This window comes from Podarcis vaucheri (assembly GCF_965113315.1).
Source record: "Podarcis vaucheri genome assembly, chromosome: 5".
NCBI classification, from domain to species: Eukaryota; Metazoa; Chordata; class Lepidosauria; order Squamata; family Lacertidae; genus Podarcis; species Podarcis vaucheri.
Window position 1 is genome coordinate 12,398,413 of NC_138763.1, and position 23,433 is coordinate 12,421,845.

General features: G+C 44.7%; 1 protein-coding gene across 3 annotated transcripts in view; it reads right to left on the reverse strand.

Moving 5' to 3' along the window:
• Positions 1-23,433, reverse strand: part of KCNMB2 (potassium calcium-activated channel subfamily M regulatory beta subunit 2) — a 314,437-nt gene that overhangs the window by 178,195 nt on the left and 112,809 nt on the right. The window contains exon 1 of one of the 3 annotated variants that reach the window (XM_082224606.1): positions 10,149-10,170. The exons of the other annotated variants lie outside the window; for them this stretch is intronic. The gene's annotated coding sequence lies outside the window, so the exon portion shown is untranslated. Of the gene's footprint in view, positions 1-10,148; positions 10,171-23,433 lie in introns of those variants that run through there. 3 annotated transcript variants of the gene reach the window in all.

The window sequence follows — 23,433 nt, forward strand, 5'->3', positions numbered from 1 at the left end:
TCACAATCTCAAAAGTTGGGGCAAAGCAAGAGGTGGGGTAAACATTTGCACACTTCATTCTCAATTTTTGTCTTATTTAGGACTGCTAAGATCCAGCATGGCTTCCTTAGATTTAAATTTTGAAGCAAGCTTGCAGTTTAAACTATGCACACTTAAGAAAGGCAGTCTGCCAGAGACAGAAGGAACAGACAACACACATAACAGACAACATGTAAACATACATATTCTCATATATGTATTAACAGACAACACACATAACAGACAACATGTAAACATATATATTCTCATCCTTTAGTTGGTTATTGCAAGGAGTTGGGCCACTACCCTTGGCTTCATTAAGTGAAATTAGTAGGAAGGTCCCACATGGTTTTATGAGCCTCCTTGCCTCTTCAAACACACCACCAGGTAATCAGACTGGTAGGGCTCACAACGCTTGGTTGACTGGGTACCCCTTTATAGATGCATGCGTTGCTGTTGTTGCTTTTTTGCTTTTTCCTTTTTTTGGGGGGGTGTCTGGGATAGAGAAGGGGGAAAGAGAGGGGTTGATTAGGATTGGTATGTCTAGGGGTTTGGTACGCTTAGTACAGGGACGTATAGTAAAGAGGAGAAGGGGCTTCTAGTTGCCTGGCAACTTCCTTAGTGGGTTTTAGAGAGCTCTAGCTATCCGGTTCCTTGCGTTCCATTTCCTATTTCCTTATTTCCTTATTTCCTATAACCTGGGGTCTCTTTCCACTCTGCCGGTCCTGCCCAATTCCTCATGGGCTATCCCTCCTGGCAACCTCCTACCTATCGTCACATCTCAGGAAAAGGGGCCCTACTGGACGCCCGCACCATGCGGTGCCAGATCGGGTGGTCCCTGGATAGAATTTCGAACTGAAAATCCCCCTTGCTTTTGGAAGCGGGCTCACGCACGGTTACGTGGCACCGACCAGTGCGGCTGGGATTGGGATAGAAAGCCAGACCCCTTCCTGCCCCCTCCGTAAGGGCGCTCGGGAAGTTCGGAAAGAGAGCTCCAACCCCTTGCTTTCAACTGGGATGCCCGTTGCGGAAAGTCGGCTGTCTTTCCAAGCCGGGTCTCACCGTCTTACTTTTGGACTCCCAATTGGTGCGGCTGGCTGGAGATTTTAAGGAAAAGAGATAGAGCTCAGAACCCCGCTTTCGGGTTGAGCAGCGGTCCACGGTCTCTCTCACTAACCGGACCAAGAGAAAGGCAAGAAGGAGCGATAGAGAGGAGGGCAGAGAATTCAGTTGCCAGGAGATTCCACCCCCTTCCCACCAGTGCACTGGATTTTCCTTTTTCCTTATACTCACGCGTCTTCTATGATGATCCCGGGATCGATGAATAAGCCGGCTGGATCCCTCTTTTGCTCCCCGGCTGAACTCCTAGGGCTTTCGATTACCGCCCAGAAGATGGCTGGGGGTCCAAAAGGATCTTCCCAGGCAAAATGGCCTGGAGCCGGCTGAAGATTTCGGGGCCCCCAGTCAGCAGCTCGGGAGAACCGCAAGCCCCACGTTGGGCGCCAACTGTTACGGCTAAAATCTGGGTGCGGGGTTACTCTGCCACCCAGCTCATCGGACTAAGTCCGTGGGTCCCTGCGGAAGAAAATGAGCTCAGCCGGACGCAGGAGCAAACTGCAGAAGATCCAAGTTTATTGCGCAACAGGTTCAAGGCGAGATTGAACAGCGAGAAAGGGGGTGACATGAACTTTTGAAATTTCCCTCCATGTCCCAGAATACAGTGCAAAATACCTCCCAGTTACATCACGAATACATTAAGGAAAGGTTGGGTTACACAGATTACATCATGAATACATTAAGGAGAGGTTGGGTTACACTGGATTAACATATGGAGGAGGGAGGGGGGAATATGCAGAGCTGGAGATATGCGCAGATAAGCACATCCTGAGAAGACAATGGTCCATGTACGCATAGTCTGTCACCTGGCATTGCCCGAGGAAAGGTTTGGCAGAGTGATTACTTGAGAGATTATGGAGGACAGGGGAGGGGTGATGGAGTCCTAGAGAAATTGAGCAAATATATTGTAGTGAAGAAGACATGCCCCCCCCTTCCGTAACACACCTGGCCTTTGGCTTGGAGCCAATTTGATTCCCTCCCCTCCCCCTCTTTCTTTTTCCTTTCTCCTCCTGTGATGAGGCTGCATTTTAATATTTTAATGTTTCAATATTTTAATGTTGTATTTTAATCTTGTTTTTAAGTTGTATTCATTCAACTTGTTTTTATTATTGCTTGGCTGAGCCCGCCCTGAGCCCGGCCTTGGCTGGGAAGGGCGGGGTATAAATAAAATATTATTATTATTATTATTATTATTATTATTATTATTATTATTATTATTATTCAACTGGACTTAACTGTCCAGGAGTCCATTCCCTTGTCTTTTCCCTCTACCTCTAACCAACTGAGCTAAATGCTTTTATTTACTTCATCATCCCTCCCCCAAATCACGGTGGTTGGAATGCTCTGAGAAAAAGTAAGTCACTTTGATTAGAACCTAGACTTGTCTATCAATATGAAATAGCCCACTCCTCCGTGTCCTCTTCTCTCCTCACTCAGATGCACGCTCTTTCCTTGCCATTAGCTTGGTTTCACTTTTTAAAATTCATCTATCCCTTTATTTCTTATGGGAAAATAAAGCAATTTAGGGGTGCTTAAATCTACCGGGGACGTGGGTGGTGCTGTGGTCTAAACCACTGAGCCTAGGGCTTGCTGATCGGAAGGTCAGTAGCTCGAATCCCCGCAATGGGGTGAGCTCCTGTTGCTCAGTCCCTGCTCCTGCCAACCTAGCAGTTCGAAAACACATCAAAGTGCAAGTAGATAAATAGGTACCGCTCTGGCGGGAAGCTAAATGGTGTTTCCGTGCGCTGCTCTGGTTTACCAGAAACTGCTTATTCATGCTGGCCACATGACCCAGAAGCTGTCTGCGGACAAACGCCGGCTCCCTTGGCCTATAGAGCAAGATGAGTGCGCAACTCCAGAGTCGTCCATGACTGGACCTAACGGTCAGGGGTCCCTTTACCTTTAAATCCCCAGAATGACTCAGGCTGCCCTTGTGATGCCTTGCTTATAATACCATCTGACTTAGGGATGTGAACACCTCACCTGAATCACCCCTGTTTGGCTTCTAATTTGGGTTACATGCAGAGGAGGTACATAGGAGAGCAAGTGACCTTTCAGGTATCCTGGTCCCAAGCTGCCTGAAGCTGGTCAGAGACAGAAATGTAAATGTGTTTCCCCTTCCCCAATCAAATGCCTTCATCTGGTCGTAATTTTTGGGATGATTTACCCAAGTCCAGCTGCCTGCCATCTCACAGGGTCCATCATCATACCAGGAATTAAGATTTAGTTGACTTTCTGAGTTTGGTGCTGAGTTGCTGAGTTTGGTGTCATCATACCACAGAGATCCTGGTGCCCCATAGCAAACACTCACAAGCACCGCAGAACATTATTTTAGTTGTTACTTTAGGAACTGTCTAATCTCCCTGCAATAATTTAAAGGCACTGTCCTGCCAACCAAAGCCTTGTTAAAATATCAATACACCCAAGGCTCGGTTGGGAGGGCAAGAGCGATGAAATATTGGGCAGGAGATAATAAAGTTGCTGAGATGATGTTTCTAAATCACACCCAAGCCAAAGGCTAAGCCAAGTGAAAAACTTTCTTGGGGAAATGATTGCTAAAAGGAAGGAGCTAACAGCCTGTTTATCCCTCATATAGCAAGCTTATTAAGGAAGAGCCAATTGGAAATGAAAATTTCGTTGACAATGTTCAGACAAGCTGCTTTTGTCGCAGTATCTCTGGGTCATATGGGGAAGATACAATCAATGGCTATTTTGAGAATGTTGGGCACAGCTCAGTTTTGCAATTAAGTACAGAATTTGTTAGTGAATTGTGGTAATTGCATCCCAGTAGGTGGGAAATTGCATGGGGAAACTTAGAAATTTCCTGAGACTGCTCAAAGAGATAGGGAACGGGAAGGAGGAAGAATACACCTCCTCCTTCTTTAGATATAGGAAGTTTTGCTTACTCTAAATAGGTGTGGCTCTCCAAGGTCTCAGGCAGGATCGTTCCCCTCCAACCACCACATCACTTGCTACCTAATCTTTTCTTAAATGAAGCTTAGGGCTGTGGAGGGAAATTGGATCACTTTGTATTCAAGGCAGTTATATGCAGCAAACACTGTCCAAAACAATGGCAGAACCAAAACAATTTTGCAGTGCAGTTATCCAATCAAACAATGTTTCAAAGCATGCATATTTTAGGGGAAAGTGTGCATAAAGATATTAATGAAAATAATACGCAAACATGCATTATGTATGGGGAAATTGCTTGCAAAAAATGTTCATATTAGTCAAAACCACACAGAAGCATGTGTTTATTAGGAGAAATTTGCACTAAACTGCTAAAATTGTGATGTTTTAAAAAAGACACAAGAACTCAAGTCCTGGAAAAAATGTGGCGAACCGAATTTAAGATTAGAAATAAATGGAATGGGAATTGACAAATATTTCCATGCCTACTGGAGATTCCAGGATTTGAACCGCGGACATTCTGTATATAAAAGATGTGTTCCATCTCTAGAGCCTCACTGACACGTTTGTTCATATCCCTGGATCCATAGCAGTGCCAGCCAATTAACACTGCAAAAGGAGGAAGAAGAAACTTTCACAGGATGTACCCTGCCCCATCCAATAATAAAAAAGACCATGCAAAGAAACTAGGTAGGAGAGAATCTGTCACCTGAAAGGGCAACTGATTGGACCTCCTGAGAGATGCCTGGCTGAAACTTTCTGATGCAACATCCTCAAATATGTCATGGTTCATTCCACACCTGGGCTTGAAAAACAACAACCCACAAACCCAAGCAGGAAAGGAATACAAAAGCGTTGGCAGCTGTGCTGACTAACTCAGCTGTGGGTGGAAATTTCAGTTAGGCTTCACTGGGAAGAGACATCTGCTACCTGGACATTGGGCACTGTGAAATGAAAGCTGGAACCATCAGCCCATGGATGAGTAAGTTTGGGATATAATAGGCTATGCCATCTTGGCTCCCTTTGGAAACTTATAGCCGCAGCTAAAATTGACTCCCCGTGAAAGGCACACCATGACTCAGACTTCATTCTCCTGCACTTTCATCGTTCAGAGATTTCAGGAGTGTTGTGGGTCTTTGAGAGGGACGCGGGTGGCATTGTGGTCTAAAACACTGAGCCTCTTGGGCTTGCCGATCAGAAAGTCGGCAGTTTGAATCCCTGCGACGGGGTGAGCTCTCGTTGCTCTGTCCCAGCTCCTGCCAACCTAGAAGTTTGAAAGCACACCAAAAAGTGTAAGTAGATAAGTAGGTACTGCTCCGGCGGAAAGGTAAACGGCATTTCCGTGTGCTGCTCTGGTTTCGGTGTTCCATTGCACTAGAAGCAGCTTAGTCATGCTGGCCACATGACCTGGAAAAACTGTCTGCGGACAAACGCCGGCTCCCTCGGCCTGTAAAGCGAGATGAGTGCCGAAACCCCAGAGTTGTCTGTGACGGGACTTAACTGTCAGAGGTCCTTTACCTTTACCTTTTTTGTGAGTCTTTGAACATTCAAACTGGGTGGCTGTTTGGGCAATTTCTTGGCCTAACAGTGTTGATTACTATAGTCCAGGAGTAATGCAATGTGATACTCTCCAGAAGTTGTTGGACTTCATCTCCCACCATCCTTACCCATCGGGCATGCTGAAGGATTGTTATGAACTTTCGCAATACCTCAGGTTACATCACACCATGTTGACTATCCTCATCACAACAAGGGTATATTGCTTTGAGAGAGAATCCAGAACGGTCACTGGCAAATATAATCTCCAGTCCTGCATATACATTGGATGCCCTTACTTTAGATAAACCTTTAACCTGGACCAAGAAACAATTGATACTCCTGCCTGTTTGCAAAAAAGCTTTATTAGGTAGTGATGGATGGTTATCAGGGACACGGACAATCACTGCAAAGTAATGATGTTTCTGCCTTTCATTTGGCACTTGCTGGAAAACTAGCAAGCATGTCATTTATAATCAGTTTTATACGTGTCAACTGCTTAGGTGCCATTTTGGCAAGTAAGCAGAATATAAATTTAGCAACCAATATTGAAAGTTGAAACAATGGCTGGTGTCCAAATAACTGTTTTAGGCATGGGCTAAATGTATGCATGCCCAGTGAAATGTTTGACTCCCAACCCGGTGGAACATCAGGAAGCAGCTTTATAATAGGCTGACTATTCTGTCCATCTTAGCTCATGGTTGTTTACTTTGACTGTTAGCAACTTTCAGGGTCTCAGGTGGTCTTTCATGTCCCTTACTTTACCTGGTCCTTTACACTGGGCCCAAAGTATTCAGCCCAGATTTCATCAGTTTGGGGAGTTTGGGAGCTGTACAAAAACAGTCTCGAGAAATGGGAATAACTTTGGAGGGCCCGATGATGTTGAATAATTTCTAGGGGTGGGAAAGTGACCATTGTTGGTGGGAGAGAAGAGGGGGGTTCCTTTTTGGTTTTGGTCAATGGAGTAGCTATTGCGGTTGACCAAGAAACACCCTTAAAAAGGAGGCTGCATTGTTCAAAATTGAGAAAGAACACTTCTTTGCAGGAAAAGAAGAACAAACCCTCTTCCAGTCCATAAACAATGACGGGTCTCCTCAAAATTATTAGAATTTGTCTCCCCATACACACAAATAAGTTGCCAGAAATCCTTCTTTCATGAGGGACAAATGGTTCCATGAAAACATGTGTGCGTGTGTGATATTTGGCCCAGGACTGCTTTATCTGGAGATGCCAGAGATTAAAACTAGGACCTTCCTGTGGTCCAGGAAGCTGCCTTATACTGACTTGGACCATCAATCCACATAGCTCAGCATTGTCCATATTGACTGGCAGGGGCTGTCTGGGTTTTCAGACAGGGGATGTTCTCAGCCCTACCTAGAGATGATGGGATTGAACCTGGGACCTTTCTCATGCAAAACAGACACTGTACCACTGAGCTATGACCCTTCCTGTAGTGCTCTTCCGCTGAGCCACAGTCCCTCTCCTGCTATGAGTAGCAAGCTCTGCCTTTATGTCATCATCACAGGCTACCTTTGAAATTTCACTCAGTTTCAAAAGTGGTTCCCCAGGCAGCATAGGAAGGGAAGGGGATGCTCTTAAGGAAACGTAAGCCCAAACTCCCTCAGGCACGTGGAACTCATTGCACCAGAAAACTCTGACCAGCCGTTCTCATATTTGGATTCCTTCAAAAGTAGAAGGATGCTCCACACTACTAGAGTAAAAAGCAGTTCATTTCTTCCTCACTCCCTCTCTCTCTCTCTCTGTTTGTTTGGCTGTTTGCAAGTTTTCATCTGCCTTCCCTTTGCTAATTAACCAAATGTGCTAATTAAGCCGAGTAGCCTGCTTGCTATACAGGCAAGTCTTTTGCTAAAAGCTATGTTTTGGTCGAGCAGCACAGTGTTAAATGTTTTGTAACACCCCAAAAGAGCAATTGCAGAAAAAAGCAAGTTAAGATGGAGTCAGTCACTTGTGCTCAATCTGTTTCTCTTTTCTGCTCCTTCTTGCACACCATCATGTGCAAAACTAACTACTTCCAAGAGGGAACAGACCCTGGACATCACTTAGCAGCTAAGCTCATTCTAAACAATGGCCTTGTAGTAACCAGTGGAAGATGCTCTACTAGGGCGAATGGCACCCCACCAACCTGAGTCTGCAATCAGCCAGCCCCACCTGCCTCCCTTCTTAATTGCAACCAGTCCTCCTCCTTTAAAGCACATCCAGACACGGGGAATATTAGTTTACATTTGCACTGCTATCTCAGCGTCGTCTGCGCTGGCTTGGTCATGTCCACAGAATTGAAAGTGGCAGGATCCCCAAGGACATGCTCTAGGGGGAACTGGCTTCAGGCACCAGACCCATTGGCAGACCAACTCTGCATTACAAAGAGGTCTCTAAATGAGGCATGAAGGCTGGCAACACCAACCCCACTATGTGGGAATCCCATGCAGATGACCACAGTGCATAGAGAGAGACAGGTTGTACATTCGTAGCAGTGACCAGAGGATGAAGCTGGGAGGAGTGCAGAGAGAAGAAGCACCATGCTGCATCTGCAGCAGCACAACTGGACGCCTTCATCTGCCCCAGCTGCAACAAAACATATCTCTCCCATATTGGTCAACATGGCCACTGCAGGTGCTGTAGCTCTCCAACAGTTTGACCTCACCCCCAAATGTGATCTCCTCCATTGTTTGTTGAGACAGATGCCAATGACAACAATGCATATGACCTGTTCTCTAATGTTCCTTTCAGTCTTGATGTAGAACTTGATGACCAATATACTGGCAAGCTGTACTGCATTTCATTCGCACCAACAACCAAGTTCACTGGACAAAGTTGCTGCTCTCCTACCCTTTCCGCACATGTGTGCTTCTGTTTCCCCATGAAAATGGCAGCAAGTAACTATACGCTGCTTTCCCGCCCCCAATTTTGTCATTTTACTCCCATGATTTTATGGATTAAGCTATTATTAGACATCCCCCCCCCAATCAAATAACACAGAAATGAGTGCTAAGCATGCACTGTATTCTGTTAGTTTTCTGGAAGTGGGTTTTATATCATGTGAAAAGTCAAATACAGTGGTACCTCGGTTTTTTGAACGTCTCCGTTGACGAACATTTTGGTTTACGAACACCGTAAACCCGGAAGTAAATGCTTTGGTTTTCGAGCATGCCTTGGAAGTCGAACATGCCACAGCTTCCATTGAATGCAAGATCCTGAGGTCTAAGCTGTCGGCTGTCAAGTTTTTGGTTTTTGAACGTTTCAGAACTCAAACAGTCTTCCGCAACGGATTACTTTAGAAAACCGAGGTACCACTGTATAAGGTGGAGATTAACAGTGAAGGAAACATCAAGGAAATGGAATGAACTGCTGTGAGAATGAGGCCTTGGTCTTATTCCTGCCCTTGTAGAACTCAGCAGGGAGGAGGGTGCAGAATTAGTTGGCTCTACCTCTTACTGGTAGGTGGCGCTGTGGGTTAAACCACAGAGCCTAGGACTTGCCGATCAGAAGATTGGTGGTTCAAATCCCCGCGACGGGGTGAGCTCCCGTTGCTCGGTCCCTGCTCCTGCCAACCTAGCAGTTCGAAAGCACGTCAAAGTGCAAGTAGATAAATAGGTACCACTCCAGCGGGAAGGTAAACGGTGTTTCCGTGCGCTGCTCTGGTTCACCAGAAGCAGCTTAGTCATGCCGGCTACATGATCCGTAAGCTGTACGCCGGCTCCCTTGGCCAATAAAGCAAGATGAGTGCCACAACCCCAGAGTCATCCGCGACTGGACCTAACGGACAGGGGTCCCTTTACCTCTTTACCTCTTACTGGCTCTGGCTCCACCTACTGTTGGTTTCCCACTTTCCACTATTCTTATCCCAGTGGGCACCAGCCAGGATGGTAATAACCATCTCTTTCGTCCACAAGAGCAATAGAACGTCAACCTGCTTTGAACACTTGTCCCTTCCCAGCAGCTGGCCCTACAGATGGCCTTCAAAGCAATGTCTGTTCCAGACTAATAATTTTGCTGAGTGAATTATTGTGCATAATTTATGAAGAGGTGCAGGAACTAAGTACAGTGGGTGTGCCTGTCCTTCTGGACTGATATACCCTAGGGAGGGTGGCACCTTAAAAACGCATCAGCAGGCACAATTTTGGCTCCCATTTCAGGACACAGCTGTGGGCAGTCTATATCCAGAGGATTTGACAGAAGGGCTTTTGCATCATCCCACAAACTTGTTGAGTGTTGACGCAACCCGGTGACTATGATTCTGTGAAGGGGAGCGGCAGCTGCGAAGAATTTTTAGTACCCTCAACAAACTACAATTCTCAGGATTCTTTGGGGTGGCTGGGGGGTCATGGTAGGTAAAACTCAGGACAGTACAGTAGGATATGTACCCAGGAAGTTCTTTTTCTCCTTGAGAAAAACAGAAATGTCCTTGCCCTGCAACCACAAGCTGCTCCAGCTCTAGAAACCAAGGGAAAGAGAATCTGTGTCAAGAAAGGGTTGTTGTTACGTTTTAACAGTTGGACGAAATAAAAATATTTCTTTCATCCCTTAATTATGTGCTTAATCACACTTACAGTTTACTACTCAGGGTTTGGCAAGGCTCATTGTCTTCGATGAGTCTGCAGAGAGAAAACAAGAAATTGTAAGTTACTAGTCCTTATAATGATGTCCGTGATGGAGTCCAGAGGATCTGGACCTGGGAGACCTGTCGGGATCTCCACTCGGCCAAGCTGATAAAGCTCATCTTCCTCCAGCCGAGCCTTCGGAATCGCCCTCCCGACGTATAATTAATGACCTGAGCCTTTGATAAGGCTCAAAGGCACATTCCCTCATTCAACAGAGAATCCAGCACAGGAAAGAGACGAGAGGTTTGGGCTACGTTGTAAAGAGTTTTATTTCTTAACTAGGCAGACAAAAAACATCATCTCTCTATGAAAGCAGAGAGCAACTGAACAACAAAGGAACAGGAAACCAGTAACGTCACATCCGTCTCCTCTCCCGTGAGACTTCCAATAGCCTGGAATGTCTCTGGAATGTAAACAGAGCCTTATGACTCTAAGCAGCTGCTCAGTGGCAAACAGAAACTAACAAGACCTGGGTTTTAGATCCCAGTTGAGCCATGCTACGAGGATGGGCAAAATAAAGTGTATCAGTTTGCTTTAGAAATAGAGATGTGTTTGAAATCCTGGGGAAATGATATGCAGATTTTCGAGGAGCCATGGTCCTTTGACCACCCAACCTCCCTTTGTGAAATTCATTCATGCTTCTCTAACAATTCTAAGAAAGATAGACCAATGATCTGCATTGGTATGAAGTAGCTTCCTATATCACCTGTGGTTTACCTGCCCTATAGTGCATCACATCCCTTGGTCCTCTATTTCAGTATTTTTTTCAAATTACATAATGCTTGGCAGCTGCTTTGCAGTACTTTGGGCCTCTAGGTGGTCTTTCCTAGCTGTGCCTAGAGATGCAAAGTCTTGAAATTGGGACCTTTTTAATGTATATCACATGTTCTACCACTGAGCCACAGTCCTTTCCCTTCATAGTGTAAATCAAAGATATATCAGGTGGTCATAGGAACACAGGAAGATGTTCAGAACCTTGATCCAGCATTGTCTACAGCAGGGGTTCCCAAACTTGGATACAGCTCTTTCTGGACTACAATCCCATCATCCCTGACCACTGGTCCTGCTAGCTTGGGATGATGGGAGTTGTAGTCCAAAAACAGCTGGAGACCCAAGCTTGGGGAAACTCTGGTCTACAGTGACTGGCAATGGCTTTCCAGGATTTCAGGGAGTCTCGCCCTCCCACCTGGAGACACCTGGGATTGACCTTGAGACATCCTGCATGTATAGCAGATGTTTTACCACTGAGCTACAGCAGACATTGTCCCATAAAAATAATGGTAGAGGAAAAATATATTCCCTATCTGTTAATTAACTGAGTTCCCATATATCTTACTGCACTTTCAAGTCACAGGAAATTAATTATAAGAAAGTTGGAGAAGGATTTGATTCCATCAGGCTGCCCTTCCATCAGTTGTCACCTGCAATAGCCATCTCACCAGGCTACATGCAAAAATTAAAAAGTGTGAGATCTGCTTATTTTATGATTTACCAGGCAGGATTTGTCATCTGAAAGTAGCTCAGAGTGACAGAGTCTTCTTCCTGCAAGTTACATTTTGGCTGAACAAGGTCCTCCAGACAAAATTACTCTATGGAGAATTTAGCAAAAGGAGGGTGTTTGATATGTAAATATTGATGCTGGCTGTGCAGATTTACCTTTAAGAAAGTAATTTTCAGCTTCAATTTATATGCAATTAACTCCAGCAAAGCTCCCCTAAAGACATGTGGTTTTGATGGGCACGGCCTTAGAAGCATACATAATAGGTTGGAAACTCTTCTTACCCTTTTAAAAAATATGTTATAAATACGGCTGAATGACCACAGATGTAGCTGTCAGTTATCGGTCTTGTTTTTTTAAACGGATTAGCTGATGAAAATAAATTATTATAAAAAGTTCAGACAGGTACAGATTGAGACTCTTTAGGGATGGCAGCCATTTTTGATGACTAAAGCATTATAGAAACAATCCCCACAACATATATTACCTTACAGGAAAGGCAAAAAAACCAAATCGTGTACAACAGGCGTTCCTTCCAGATGTTGCTGGACTACAGCTCCCATCATCCCTCACCGCCGGCCATGCTAGCTGAGGCTCATAGGAGCTGAAGTCCAGAACATCTGAAGAGCACCAAATAGAATACCCTGAGGTACACTGTAACTTGGGTTAACCATTCACGGGTGTCAAACACAGCCTGCTTGGGGTGGGTCTGTACATCAGGTTTGCATTCTGGGAGTGCTCCAGGGTGGGCAGTAGGGCTAGGGTGGGTTGTGGCCTGGGAAGGCCCCCAGGGGCCCACACAGATAGGTCTAGAGCAGGCATAGGCAAACTCGGCCCTCCAGATGTTTTGGGACTACAACTCCCATCAACCCTAGCTAACAGGACCAGTGGTCAGGGATGATGGGAACTGTAGTCTTAACGCATCTGGAGGGCCAAGTTTGCCTATGCCTGGTCTAGACACTCTTCCCAGCCTTACTGGAGAGAGAGAGAAAGAGAGAACACAGAACATTACAAAGTCAACACTAAAGGGTTTTATCCTTTGGTCTTTCAAATTTTGAGACATAAAAATTTTAACAGAGCGCTGTATTAAATCCTGATGTCACTTATAGATGGTTTATGAAGAGGTTGTACTCATATCTAGTCCCCCTCCCCCTGCAGCTGAAAAATATATATGACATTGACACAGAAGAGTGACTAAGAAGGGGAAAAGCTTCAATTGAACATTCCGCCCCAGGCATCTCATCTTAAAAAGGGGCCTAGGACGAAGGTAAAACTGTCCTGCTTTGTTTCGTACCAGTTTAAATCTCTTGTAAAAGTTTCTTGTCACCAAGGATGGATAAATCTGTCCAGTCCAGTTCCTCCTTTCCCCATTTTTTCACCTCACCACATTCTACATCAGTTTGTAATTTTTTAAAAAAAGTCCTCTCAAAATTTGTTACTATTTTAGTGTGTATTCTGGCCAACGTACACATTTTTGCATGCATTTTTCTATGTTGTTTTTACTGACCTATGCATTCATATGTACATTTTCTGTTAACATGGGTGTTTTTGTACGAATCTTTTTTGTTGCCAAAGTGCATCGCAAAATTTGGAGGCGTGTGAATTGTGAAGGATGAGTGTGTTTCCTTTGCAAGTTGTTTCAGAAATGGGTAATTAAGGAGGCTTCTATTAAAAGGTGAACGTCACTGAATTTCTGCCCCATCAATAGTTGCCACATGCAGAGATACCTCAGGTTAAGTACTTAATTCATTCTGGAGGTATGTTCTTAACCTGAAACTGATCTTAACCTGAAGCACCACTTTAGCTAATGGGGCCTCCCGCTGCTGCCGCGCTGCCGGAGCACGATTTCTGTTCTCATCCTGAAGCAAAGTTCTTAACCCGAGGTAATATTTCTGGGTTAACAGAGTCTGTAACCTGAAGCGTATGTAACCTAAGGTACCACTGTACAGGGATGTAGGATAATACACTGACGTAAGCATGGCCTTATCAATGGTCCATTAAACAGCCTGTCCCATCTCCACTCCTGTTCCTTCGACTGTCTGACATTTCTTTTTTCCTTCTCCCTCCCAATTCCTTTTCCTTTTGTGTCATTTCTTTTAGAATGTAAATACGAAGGCAGGGCCTGTTTTAGGAGTAACATTTGTAAGTTTTTCTGACTGCTTTCTGGGTGTGCGGGAAAGTGCCGAAGAGCAAGATGAAAATGTTTAAAAATAAATAAACAAGCAAGCAATTCATAGATACTTGAAATAAAACAAAATAGATAAGCTGTCACCTTGCATCGCCAAAATCAGATTGTTCCAGGGGGAATCAGCACCATTTGGAAAAACAACGATTCAAAGAGTTAAAAGAGTTTAACCCTACATTCTTTACCAGTTTGTCACAAGTCTGACCACTTGGCTATCTAAAATATCTACCGTAGCGCCGATCTTGAAAAACACAGACTGCACAGACGAGTGGAACTTTTTCAGCAAGGCTAAGCATGGGACCTCGTTAATGAAAAAAGTTTCATCTCAAGATATGTAATATTACATTCTGCATCACCATTGCCTGCAGGAATATCTTTGGAAGAAGATAGCCTTATCATCTGGCTCCAGTCCTTTGGGCATATGCAGCTGCAACCAAAATGCCCATCCATCATAACACTGAAATGTCAGGTTATGAATCAAAATGCACAGGGCAAGAAAGATTCTAATCTGCAAAGCACGGGAGCAGTGCATAACTGAATGTCCACCTGGGCTTCGTATAAGCCTAATGAGGATGGGCAAGCAGAGGCTACAACCTCCCCTCCATCTAAACAAAGACTTACTGTTTAGGGAAGCTTTTAATGTTTTACAGACCATTGTATTTTAATATTTTGTTGGAAGCTGCCCAGAGTGGCTGGGGAAACCCAGCCAGATGGGCAAGGTATAAATAAAAAAATATTATTATTATTATTAATATTATTATTATTACCCCCAATGCCTAACCTCACAAAGTTGCAATGACTGCTATGAGGTAGGCGAAAACCAAAAGTCTGGAGCCAATTTGCCAAGTGGAAAGAACTCCTGCCGGGCCCCAAAAATATGGCGGCCGACATTTGTCCAAAGCAAGGTCATATCATAGCAAAGCATAAAAAGAGGGTGGGTAGATGGGAGATTTGGTGAAGGGCACAAGAGGTCAGTCTTGGGCTGTGCCGCGGTTTATATTTCCCGTGGCCACGCCCCCTGCCAGCACTGATTGGCCAGTGAGGGCCACCCCTGGATATGGCTAAACAGTGATGAGGAGGGCATTGATCACCTCCTCTGTCCGGATCACTGCGGGGCCGAAGGCCTGGCAACACCACCACCTACGAAGTACAGTGGTACCTCGGGTTAAGAACTTAATTTGTTCTGGAGGTCCGTTCTTAACCTGAGGTACCACTATAGCTAATGGGGCCTCCTGCCGCTGGCACACGATTTCTGTTCTCATCCTGAAGCAAAGTTCTTAACCCTAGGTACTATTTCCGGGTTAGTGGAGTCTGTAACCTGATGCTTCTGTAACCTGAGGTATCACTGTAACTTAAGCGGACATGTCATACAACAAATAAACACAAAGTGCGTAACATAAAAACATAAACAAACAAACAGGTTAAGTTAAACGAGATATTGTGAAGGATCTTAACACAGGGCTACCATCTTGGACCACAGCACCGTTTACTTTGGAATGTGTGGTTCTGCCCTGTGAGGCAGAGACAAATCACCTACCCTCTAATCCTTTTCCAAACAATACCGGCTGTTTACTGCTAACTGGCTGCTTAGGAGTCCCCAGCGCACCCCTTCACATCAATTCAGAACACACAACATGGGTACACCTGCCACGTGCCACTTCAAATCCAGCTGTTTCGGTGTGTCTTTCTAATCCCACACTGCCATTTGACTCTGAAATTTAGGAGTATTTGCTCAAGGGTATAAACAAGCCTTCTCAGGAAGCAGAGAGGAAGCAAGAGTGGAAGAAAGTAAGAGAGAGAGAGAGGGAGCAAGAGAGAGAGAAAGGCAGGGCGTATATTGGTGCAAAGCACAGGAGGGACCCAAATCCATCTTCACTGTAAAGCCCTAGAAAGACCCACGTTGGTCCGAGCACTTGACTCCAAAGCTTAGCTAGAGACAGCCTTAAGCAAAAGGTGACTAGCTGGTTACTGCCTTTTGTAACAGCAGCGTTTTATGGGTGGCTGTTTATAGGTGGCTGCATGCTGCTAAAGATCACTCAAACAGTCAGAAGCAACTTTAGGGCAGTGCAAGCAGGGCAGCGGCAGTCGAGGAAGGTGCTTTCTTAAAGCCTGATAAGAGCTTGCCGGGCTTTCGGAAGGAAACACAAGGGCTCTAACAGGTGCTAGAGTCTTCTTACCTCCTTCCCAAAAATGGGGGGGGGGGCAAATGTTGGCCTCGCACAGGGCGGCATATTATAAAGGTCTGCCACTGCAAACAGTGGTACGCATCTTCATTTCAATTCTGTTGTTTTTTTTCTGAAGCAGTTTTACAGATCTTCCTCAGTGGTGATTTTTTTTTTTTTTAAAGCCTGGAAGCTTTAGGCGTGCTAACTCAGAGCAGACTGTCTTTCAGATCTGGGCTGAAAGATTCATGGTGGAATGATTGCAGCACCAAGGGATACGTTTTTTTAGTTGGCTAAAGGTATATGCTGCCTTTCTGCTCATCAGGGACCATCACAGGTTAGGAACGGAACATAGTACGCTTTAGATGTTGCTGGACTCCGGCTCCCATCAGCCACAGCCAGCACAGCCAGTGGTCAAGGATGATGGGAGTTGTAGTCAAACCTGGAGGGCAACATGTCAGCTACCTTTTTTTTAATAAAAAAATAATTTTTATTAAGAATTTCAACATAACAAATTATCTAAACATATCATCTCCATCATTTCCCCCATTTCCCCCCTCCCCCAAAAAGACCCTCCCCCCAAGACTTCCTCCGGCCTCCGGCAGATCGGCTCTCCTCCCAGCAAGCTCCTTCCAGCCTCAAAGACAGCTCCGGCTGGACCCAGCAACTTTCCTGCTGGCATCCCCCACATCCCTCAGCTCCTTTCTCTGATTTTTCAACACATGTTATTCTCTGCATATTGTAAAATTGTAAAGAGCCTTAAATTATCTGTTTATTATGTTAACAATCAATAAATTTATGTATGTTTATTCAAAACCTGCCAAGGAGTCCAATTCATTTTGTGTTTTTTTAAAAATAGTTTGTAAAAAGTTCTTCAAAGTCACAGTTGTCCTTGTCTTGCATTTTGTATGTCAATTTCACCAATTCTGCACAGTCCATCAATTTCTCTCGCCATTGTTCTTTTGTCAGGATTTCCTCATTCTTCCATCCTTGTGCTATTAAGACTCTTGCCACCGTTGTAGCATACATAAATAAATTATTTCTTTTCCTTGGCAGGTCTTTTCCTACAATCCCTAACAAAAGTGCTTCTGGTTTTTTTTTTTTTTTTACAAATGTTAATTTACACATTTTCTTCAACTCATGATATATCATTTCCCAAAATGTTTTAAGAATTTCATTCCCACCACATATGTTAAATTCCCACCACATATGTTAAAAAGTCATGTCAGCTACCTTTAACACAGAGAATAAGAAACAAACCACAGAGCATAAGCATGAAACACAAAACAGAAGAAAACCAAGCAAGCAGCAAAAGTGAAAAGTGTCGCTGCAGCTTACCTAGACAGGGCTGAGCTGGGGCCAGGTGTTTGTGAGGTCACTTCTGCATGGATCCACCAGCAGAACAGTCCAGTGTTCCTGCTTGTGCATTTGTGCAGTTCTGGAATTTGCAGGTGCCCAGTTCCCCCTCCAGGTAAGCAGCAGCGATGCCACAGGGGGAGGGCAGTTTTATGCCTCCACCCTCCCCAGACTGCTACTGATGTATGCCAAGTTCAACATCAGCACTCACACCTGCAAAAGGAGCTGCCAACTGGCTAAGCAAACAACAACAAAAACCAGTAGCTTGGCCTGGTCCTTTCCTTTTAATAGTTTTGATATGGAGAAATCAGAAGGATCATTTTTTCAAAGGGTGGAGCTAAATAGTTTCACCTTCTCATTGCTGCGGACTTTTAAAGGGGTCAGCCACACAGGCCAGTTTCAAAGCTGGCAACTCCCAAGTTAGGGGGGAAAACTGGCAAATTCTGAAGTTCATGCAGGATGGGTTTAATAGGTGCTCTGTGATCCAACCTGCTTAAAATCCAGACTGCTGCCTTCTGAACGACTTGTAATTTAGAGGGCAGTAAACTCCTGAAAGTGGAGACAGTTAAATTGCTTAATTTAAGTTATGTCTGGTACAGATATCTGGAGGAGAGAAGTAGATTGCAGACATGGCAGAGAAGTGCTGGGAGTGGAAGCAGAAGTCGACTGCACACTCTGCTCCTGTTAGCTTATTATCATGTCCAAATCGGTTCTCAAAGCTTATGAAATGCCAGCCTTTTCTAAACTTACTGCAGTAAAAGGTAAAGGTAAAGGTAAAGGGGCCCCTGACCATTAGGTCCAGTCGTGGCGGACTCTGGGGTTGTGGTGCTCATCTCGCTTTATTGGCCGAGGGAGCTGGCGTACAGCTTCCAGGTCATGTGGCCAGCATGAGTAAGCCGCTTCTGGCGAACCAGAGCAGCGCATGGAAACGCCATTTACCTTCCCGCTGGAGCGGTACCTATTTATCTGTTTGCACTTTGTGCTTTTGAACTGCTAGGTTGGTAGTAGCAGGGACCGAGCAACGGGAGCTCACCCCGTCGCAGGGATTCGAACCGCCGACCTTCTGATTGGCAAGTCCTAGGCTCCATGGTTTAACCCACAGCACCACCCATGTCTCCCAAAAAACTTACTGCAGAGAAACCCATAAATCCCTCCTGCTGCTTGCAGGGGGATAGCCAGGGCACAGAGAAGAAAGTGAGTCCGCCTCCAGTGTTAACATACTGTGAGCCAAGGACTCTGTACATTGAGAAGAGCTACGTACCTACACAGGTAGAGTCAGTAGGGACCACCTTTTGTTTTGAAAAAAAACAGGTATGTACCATGCTCCCTACCATTTCACCACCTTCCAGGAAGGTGCCTGCTAATTGCAAATAGGTCCCGCCAAAGCACCTCTGCTTGTACAGTATTGTTGATTGTCTCTATTACCTTCTGCCAATGTTTTTTTCCATGTAGGACATTGTACAAACATGTTTTAGGGAAGCATTATCCCTGTCACATCTCCAGCAGCTTTTTATTTTTTAATTAAAAGTAATCAGATCAAACCTGAGTGTATCAATTGCACCCCCTCCACTGGCTGAATATCAGTTGCTGAAGGCACCCAACATTTTTTCCTTTTCTTTTTAACACCAATGATTCCACTCGCTTCAAGCTCAAGATCACTTTTTGAGAATCATGGGCTGACGTCTTACATCCAAGGGGGGTCTGGCAAGTAATTTGGCTCTGACTTTTAAGCATCTTCTGACCTCTTCCGTATAGTAAAAGCCATGGTTTTCCCAGTAGTGATGTATGGAAGTGAGAGCTGGACCATCAAGAAGGCTGATCGCCAAAGAACTGATGCTTTTGAATTCTGGTGCTGGAGGAGACTCTTGAGAGTCCCATGGACTGCAAGAAGATCAAACCTCTCCATTCTGAAGGAAATCAGCCCTGAGCGCTCACTGGGAGGACAGATCCTGAAGCTGAGGCTCCAATACTTTGGCCACCTCATGAGAAGAGAAGGCTCCCTGGAAAAGACCCTGATGTTGGGAAAGATGGAGGGCACAAGGAGAAGGGGACGACAGAGAATGAGATGGTTGGATGGTGTTCTTGAAGCTACCAGCATGAGTTTGATCAAACTGCGGGAGGCAGTGGAGGACAGAAGTGCCTGGCGTGCTCTGGTCCATGGGGTCACGAAGAGTCGGACACGACTAAACGACTAAACAACAACGACCTCCTCAGTGCTTTTGCTTGTTAATAGTTGAAGGACACATCTGATTAGGTCATCATCATTTTGTTGTTGTTTAGTCCTTTAGTCGTGCCCGACTCTTTGTGGCCCCATGGACCAAAGCATGCCAGGCACTCCTGTCTTCCACTGCCTCCTGCAGTTTGGTTAGACTCATGTTAATAGCTTCGAGAACACTGTCCAACCATCTTGTCCTCTGTCGTCCCCTTCTCCTTCTGCCCTCAATCTTTCCAAACATCAGGGTCTTTTCCAGGGAGTCTTCTCTTCTCATGAGGTGGCCAAAGTATTGGAGCCTCAGCTTCACGATCTGTCCTTCCAATGAGCTCTCAGGGCTGATTTCCTTCAGAATGGATAGGTTTGATCTTCTTGTAGTCCATGGGACTCTCAAGAGTCTCCTCCAGCACCATAATTCAAAAGCATCCATTCTTCGGCAATCAGCCTTCTTTATGGTCCAGCTCTCACTTCCACACATCACTACTGGGAAAACCATAGCTTTAACAATATGGACCTTTGTCGGCAAGGTGATGTCTCTGCTTTTTAAGATGCTGTCTAGCTTCTTAAAGATGCTGTCTACCATCATTTTAGAGCATTCTAGAACAGGCCAAATAAGCACTTTGGGAATCGAAGGCAGGTATATTTTTAAAGACCAAAACTTAGACCAAGGGAAATTTATTGCCTGAACATATTGTATCAAGTGCCCAAGAACCTTCTTGGCAAGCTTAGCTTTAATTGTGTCTCAGCTGGAACTCAATGGAGTCAAAAGTAATCCAAAGCCTGTTAATTGATGCTATCACAGGTGTCTGTGGTATCTATTCACATACACTCCCCAGAGGAGTATAGGTCCTACAGTGTAACTCACTCAGTCACCCTTATTTGGAGACATATCAGAAGAGCTGGAAATATTCATTTATGTGTTTAGGACCGAGTTGAACAAATGCTGCCTTGTCAGAGTGGTCTAATTGGCCATGTTTCTACGACAGTTAAATGGAACCTCTCATTTACAGAGTCAGTATCATATAGTACTTTGGGACACTAATTTCTTGAGGTGGGTGCTACTTAGTTTCTCTTTCCCCTAATATTTTACTTCTTCAAATGTCTGAGTTCCTCTGAGCATGCTGATAACTCCCTTATGTTTTTCAGTGGCCCCATTTTCACTACAATCTACCAGCTTCATCTGGTACGCTGGCTGAGACCCTACCTGCCTGCAGACTGTCTCAGCAGAGTGGTGCATGATCTGGTTATCTCCCGCTTGGACTACTGCAATGTACTCTACATGGGGCTACCTTTGAAGGTGACTTGGAAACTACCACTAATCCAGAATGTGGCAACTAGGCTGGTGACTGGGAGTGACCGCCAGGACCATATAACACCAGTCCTACTGTACATTGGCTCCTATTATGTTTCTGAGCACAATTCAAAGTGTTGGTGCTGACCTTAAAGCCCTAAACAGCCTCAGCCCTGTATACATGAAGGAGCGCTTCCATCCCTGTCGTTCAGCCCAGACATTGAGGTCCAGCTCCAAGGGCCTTCTGGTGGTTCCCTCATTGTGAGAAGTGAAGCTACAGAGAGCCAGGCAGACGGCCTTCTTGGTAGTGGCACCTGCCCTATGGAATGCCCCGCCCCCCATCAGATGTCAAGGCAATAGCTAAACAACCTTTAGAAGAAACCCGAAGGCAGCCTTATATCAGGAAGTTTCTAATGTCTGAAGTTTTATTATGTTTCTATATGTGTTGGAAGCTGCCCAGAGTGGCTGGGGCAAACCAGCCAGATGGGCCAGGTATAAATAATAGAATTATTATTATTATTATTATTATTATTATTATTATTATTATTATTACAGTCTTGTTGGCAGTCATCAGTTGGGTTTGCTTTTAGAGGGAGCTGTGTAGGGACTGGGCAAAACCCACCAGCAAGTTCCCTTGCGCAGACTCAATTGAAATGAACCAGAGCTCTGCAAGAACACGAAGTTGCTTTAGTCGTGCAGTTCAATAAATCTTTTTCAGGAGAACGTCCCTATGGATTATGGTCATTGCCAATATGAATTCCTAAGTGGAATTCCCAACACACACAAGCTCAAAGAGGCAACAAATATCAATGTAGTTTTAGAATCAAGATACATAAGGATAGATAAAGAGGCAGGGAATGAACAAATATAGGGCAGAAACTCTGACTTACCTACCATAGCAGTTACAGATGAGAAAAGCAAACAATTCCATGAAAATGCAAGTGACTCAGTCATTTAAGACACTTAAAAAGAAAATACATTTGATGCAGCATTTCATATATAGGACAGAATGCAGTAAGACATTATTAAGTTTAGATCCAGAAGCCATTTATGCAGCAAATGGAATCATCCACACACTTCCAAGGGGCAATAAATGTTAAGGTATATTATGGTATATCTCTGCTATACGCTCACTTCTCTCTATTACAATTTAGAGTTGTATTGCTTGAATTGCGTTTTGCCTTTGGTTATTCAACACCTCCTCTACTCCTAGATCATGTTTTCTTTTCCCACAGTATCTCAGCTTAAGAAGTTAATTCATTCTGGAGGTCTGTTCTTAACCTGAAACTGTTCTTAACCTGAGGTACCACTTTAGCTAATGGGGCCTCCCGCTTCTGCCGCCGCCCCGCCACCGCCGCTGCGCGATTTCTGTTCTCATCCTGAAGCAAAGTTCTTAACCCGAGGTACTCTTTCTGGGTTAGTGGAGTCTGTAACCTGAAGCGTCTGTAACCTGAAGCGTCTGTAACCCGAGGTACCCCTGTACATAGGTGCAGATTTCTCCTCTGCCAGTCAAATTGCTATACAGCAAGAGAAAGGGCATGCACGTTCTTCCAACTTGAGGGTGAGATTGTGACAAACGTACGAGGCTGGATCTACCATTAGGCAGAACACAACAGCACTCTGCTCACTTGTGATTCCCAGCAACCAGTATTCAGAAACATATCATATTTGAGCTTAGTCATAGAATCATAGAATTGTAGAGTTGGAAGGGACCTTGAGGGTCATCGAGTCCAGGCCTCCTGCAAGGTAGGAATCTCACCAGAGCATCCATGACAGATGGCCATCCAACTTCTGCTTTAAAATCTCCAGTGAAGGAGAGTCCACAACCTCCCAAGGGAGACCATTCCTCTATCGGACACGTCTTGCTGTCTGAAAGTTATTCCTGATATTTAGTTGGAATCAGAGTTGGCATTCATTGATTATGAGCCATTGTTTCAGCTAGCCATAGGCGTAGTCTCTCTCTCCCCACCCCCCGGGTAATCACTGGTGGTCAAATATAACAATGAGCAATGGTCAAAGGAGAAAGGCAAAACAGAGAATACAGATATCCAGACAATGATAGTAAGTAGCATTTGATCTGTTTTGTAATATCAGGGACATCCTTGATTCCTTCTGATGTCCAAAGCACCACTGCCTACAAACAAAACAAAACAAAACAGTAATTTAAACAGAAAAGAGCCACGTTTTAATGGCAAGAAAAAGATGAATTTCTCAAGGTGACAGCATGTGATGGCTTTATTCTTTTCTGCATGTTCTATTGTTTCCTTTAACACAAATATGAAGACTTTCCATAGGGAGAATGAGTCGTTTAACTGCATGGGATGATTGGCAGAACAGCTGGATAGTTCAAGCATGCCTCTCTATCGTCTTTCCCCTCTATTTGGTTTATTTCTAAGATGCCAATTTTCGTGATATATAATTTCCGTTGGGATTGGAAATGGGAATGGACGAATGAAACCTTAATTATAGGCAATGGAAGAGAAAAATCTCCCTATTTTTACAAAGGCAAGGAGTGAGATTGGGGGAAGGG